General features: G+C 34.0%; 1 pseudogene; it reads left to right on the top strand.

Annotated features, from left to right (window-relative positions):
- Nucleotides 1-1408: 1408 nt before the first annotated feature.
- On the top strand, nt 1409-3677 carry LOC129486111 (peptidyl-prolyl cis-trans isomerase G-like; annotated as a pseudogene).
- Nucleotides 3678-4873: the final 1196 nt, after the last annotated feature.

Raw genomic sequence — 4873 nt, 5'->3', positions numbered from 1 at the left:
TTGGCTATGAACATTTATGTATGATGTTTTTTGTAAATATATTTTTACTTCTGTTAACTATTTAGAAGTAGAATAGTTGGGCAGTACAGTAAGTTTATGTTTAACTTTTAGGAGACTGCCAAACTGATATCCAAGTGGTTGTACTATTTTATATTCCTACCAGCTGTGTTATAAGAGTTCTATTTGTTCTACATCCTCACCAATGTGTGCTATTTTCAGGCTTTTTAATTTTAGGTATTCTAATGGTTAATGCTATTCCAGCTCCCTTGCCTGCTTTGTGTTTCTGCCAAGTACAAGTGGTAGTGGCTGACTCTCTTACTATAGCAAGCTCCAAATGAATAGTCTTTGGTTGTTCTCATTTGAGTAGTCTTCATCATTTATTTAGAATTTTCATTAATTATTCCAAAGTGTTTGCATTTCTGTATAAATTTTAAAATCCATTTTTCTATTTCTACGGAAACCCTGTTTAAATTTTGATTAGAAATTCATTAAAGTTATAGATTTTCTGTCTTTATAAAAATTTTTAAATTTTTACCTTTCTTCCATTTCTGAGGCTCCTTTTATTTGTATTTCAAATGCAAATATTTTCCACATAAATACTTACAATTGTTATATCCCCCTTGATGAATTGACCCCTTTATCATTATATAAGGACCTTATATCTTTTTATAGTTTTTGTCTTCAAATCTACTTTGTCTGATGAGTAGATATACTGCTTTTTTTCAGTTTCCATTTGCTTGAATTGTCTTTTTCCATTTCTTTATTTTTAGCTCATCTGTGTCTTTATACAAGAAGTAAATTTCCTGTAGGTAGCATATAGTCGGGTCGTGTGTGTGTGTGCGGGTGTGTGTGTGTGTGCAGGTGTGTGTGTGTGTTTTATTCAGCCTCTTCATGTCTTTTGATTAGATAATTTATAATTTACCCCATTTCTATTCAGTGTTATTATTGATAGTCAAGGACTTGCTACTGCCATTTTATTTGTTTTCTGGTTGTTTTGTTGAGCCTCTCTTTCTTGTATCCTTTTCTCCTGACTTCTTTTGCATAAAAGTAATTTTTTTCTGATAGTATGTTTTAATTTCTTGCTTTTTATTTTGTGTGTATTACATGTTTTTGTTTTGTGGTTAATGTGAGGCTTGCAAATAACATCTCATAATCAATTATTTTAAACTAATGACAACTCTGATTACAAAGAATAGAAAAAACAAGCAAATAAAGAGAAAACTAAAAAAAAAAAAACCTCTGCAATTAGGACTGAACTGTCGGGGAGGGAGGCAGTTAGCGAGCTTTAGCTCCTTTTCTGGAGGGGGTAGATATGAAGCGGTTTAAAGGACTGGACCAAAAGAAGGAGAAACTCTACCATTGCAAGAGCCAAGGCATCAGGTGTCCTTGGTTTTTTTTTTTTTTTTTTTTTTTTGGTCTTTTCTTCATTTGAAGATTAGGTATTGGAGCCATGGGAATAAAGGTTCAATGTCCTTGATTTTTTTTTTTTTTTGACATTGCCATTAACAACCTGCTGGAAGAGTTGTCTTTGAATTATTTTCTGATGTGTACCCCAAAACATGTGAGAAGTTTAGTTGTCTTTGTACAGGTGAAAAGGGAACAGGGAAATCAACTCAGAGCCATTATATTATAAGAGTTGTCTCTTTCACAGAGCTGTCAAGGATTTTAAGGTTTAAGGTGGTGACTTCAGTGAGGGAAATGGACGAGGAGGGGAATCTATCTAAGAAGGATTTTTTGAAGACGAGAATTTTGCTGTTAAAAAACAACAAAGAATTTCTCTTGTCAATGGCCAACAGAAGGAAGGATACAAATGGTTTACGGTTTTTCATAACAATGGAACCAACTCTTCATTTAGATGGGCATCATGTTGTTTTTGAACAAGTAATCTCTAGCCGAGAAGTTGTAAGAGAGATAGAAAACCACAAGATGGATGCTGCTAGCAAAGCATTTACAGAGCTACAGATACTCAGTTGTGGAGAGCTGATTCCCAAATCTAAAGTTAAGAAAGAAGAAAAGAAAAGGTATAAATCATAATCATCTTCCTCCTCATCATCTAGTGACTAAGATAGCTCAAGTGATTCTCAGTTCTCACCTGATTCCTGTGATTCTGAAAGTGCTTCTGAAGAGAAATCAAAGAGAAAAAAAACATAGGAAAAATTCCCAAAAACACAAGAACGAAAAGAAGAAGTGAAAGAAAGAAGCTGAAAATCTTAAAGCACAACTCCAGTCTACTGTCCATCTAGAAGAGGGCCCTCCTATACCTGAAAATAGATTCCTAATGAGAAAAAGTCCTCCTAAAGCTGATGCAATGGAAAGGAAAAGCCAGAGAGAGAGAGAAAGAGAACGAGAATGTAATCCATCTAACTCCCAGCCTGCTTCATACCAGAGACAACTTTTAGTTACTAGATCTGGCAGGAGAATTAAAGGAAGAGGATCAAGGTGTTATCAAACTCCTTCCAGATCCAGATCAAGGGATTGTTTCAGACTTAGTGAGACTCCTGCACATTGGAGGCAAGAGATGCAGAGAGCTCAAAGGATGAGGGTATCAAGTGGTGAAAGATGGTTCAAAGGGGATAAGAGTGAGTTGAATGAAATGAAAGAAAATCAGAGAAGTCAGTTAGAGTAAAAGAGAGAAAAATAACTAACCACAGGAATGTATTTGAGAGTCCAAAAGAAAAAATGAGAAGGAAAAAGAAGTTAAAGACTGTAAATCTAACAGCAAAGAAAGACATCAGAAGAAATTCAGAAAAAGATGATAAATATAATATGAACAAAGTGAAGAAAAGGGCCAAATCTAAAATTAAGAGTAAGAGCAAAGAGAAATCAAAGAGTAAAGAAGGAGATTCAAAACATAATAGACATGAAGAAAAGAGGATGAGGTCAAGGAGTAAAGGAAGGGATCATGAGAATGTTAAAGAAAAAGAAAAGCAGCCTGATTGTAAAGGAAATGATCAGGAAAGGGGTAGAAGTAAAGAGAAGTCTAAACAGAATCAAAGAGTAATGAGCATGATCATAGTAAAACTAAGGAAAAGGATAGATGTGCACAATCCAGGAGTAGAGAATGTGGTATAACTAAAGGTAAGCACAGTTATAATAGCAGAACAGGAGAGCAAAGCAGAAGTAGGGACAGAAGAAGAGTGCGATCAAGAAGCCATGACAGAGATTGCAGCAGAAGCAAGGAGTACCATAGATATGGAGAACGGGAATACAGAAGAGGACAGTCACAAAGCCAAGGGAGAAGAACACCACCAGGAAGATCAAGAAGTAAAGATAGGGGAAGAAGGAGGAGAGACTCATGGAGCTCAGAGACAGAAGAAAGTTAAAACAGAAACAAAGAAAAATACAGAAACCAAGAAAGTAAGAGTTCACACAGAAAAGAAAATTCTGAGAGTGAGAAAAGAATGTACTGTAACAGTCATGATCATAATAGCTCAAATAATAGCAGGGGAAAAAAAGGCGGATATAGATAAAAGTCCCTTCTCAAAAATAAAACAAAGCAGTCAGAACAATGAATTAAAGTCCTCCACATTGAAAAATAAGGAGGATGAGAAGATCAGATCCTCAGTGGAAAAAGAAAACCAAGAATCAAAGGGTCAAGAAAGTGACCATGTACATGAAAGAAAAGAAAATTTGATTATAAATCAAGCTCTGAAACAGATGAAGACAAAAGTGGATGAGTGAGTTATATAAACTTATTTCTGTTCTGTTTTGAATTTTAAGTTTGAGAGACTTGCTAGTGAATCTTCTTTATGTTGTTTTCCTTTTCATTGTTTTTGGGTTGTGTTATGCTTGCCCCTTTTTATAAAATGTGGATTTCATTGAGTTGATCTTTTGATAATCCACAATCTGGATAACTTGTACTGCTAAAGTTTTAATAAACTTGAAATGTGAAAAACAAAAACAAAAACAAAACAAAAAAAACTCTACAATTTAACTCCATCCCTCTCATTTTTTGAAATGTTGTCTCTATTTATATCTATCATATGATCTAGCAATACCACTGCTGCATATATACCCAAAAGAAAGAAAACTGGGATATCAAAGAGATACATGCACACCCATGTTTATTGCAGTACTATTCACAATAGCCAAGATATGGAATCAATCTGTGTGTCCATTAACAGATGAATGGATAAAGAAAATGTACATATCCACAATGGAATATTATTGACCATAAAAAATGAAATCCTGTCATTTGCAGCAACATGGATAGATCTGGAGAACATTATGTTAAGTGAAATAACAAAGGTGCAGAAAGACAAATATTGTGTGTTCTCACTCAAATGTGGGAGCTAAAAATGAAATTCAACTCATGGAGATAGAGAGAAAAATGATGGTTACCAAAGGCTGAGAAAGGTAATACAGAGAGGTGGGATAAAGAGGGAATGGCTAAAGTGTACAAAAATACACTCAAATAGAATAAGATCTAGTGTTTGGTAGCACAATAAATCTTATTGTTAACAATATTTTACTGTACACTTCAAAATAACTAAAAGAGTGGGACTGAAATGTTATTAACACTGAGAAATGATAAATCCTTGAAGTGATGAATATCCTGATCATCCTGATTTGATCAATTCATATTGTATGCTTGTATCAAAATATCACATGTATGCTATAAATATGTACAACTACTATGCATCCATAATCATTAAAAAACACATCTTCTAGAGCTCTTTTGATTTGTATGTTAAATCTCTCACAGTCCTCCTCCAATTCATTTTCATCTTTTTTGTCTTGTGATTTTTATGTTTTTATGTATTTCTTCATACTCTAAATTTTTTTAGGCCACTAAATCTTGTCTCAGCAGTGATCTTGAACATCTTCTCCCTTAATTCATCTCCTAAATAGTTTAGTTGGAAACTATTTCTTT

Source organism: Symphalangus syndactylus, chromosome 7 (assembly GCF_028878055.3).
Source record: "Symphalangus syndactylus isolate Jambi chromosome 7, NHGRI_mSymSyn1-v2.1_pri, whole genome shotgun sequence".
Taxonomy (NCBI): domain Eukaryota; kingdom Metazoa; phylum Chordata; class Mammalia; order Primates; family Hylobatidae; genus Symphalangus; species Symphalangus syndactylus.
Note: the sequence above shows the minus strand (reverse complement) of the source record. Positions and strands in the feature narration are given on the sequence as shown.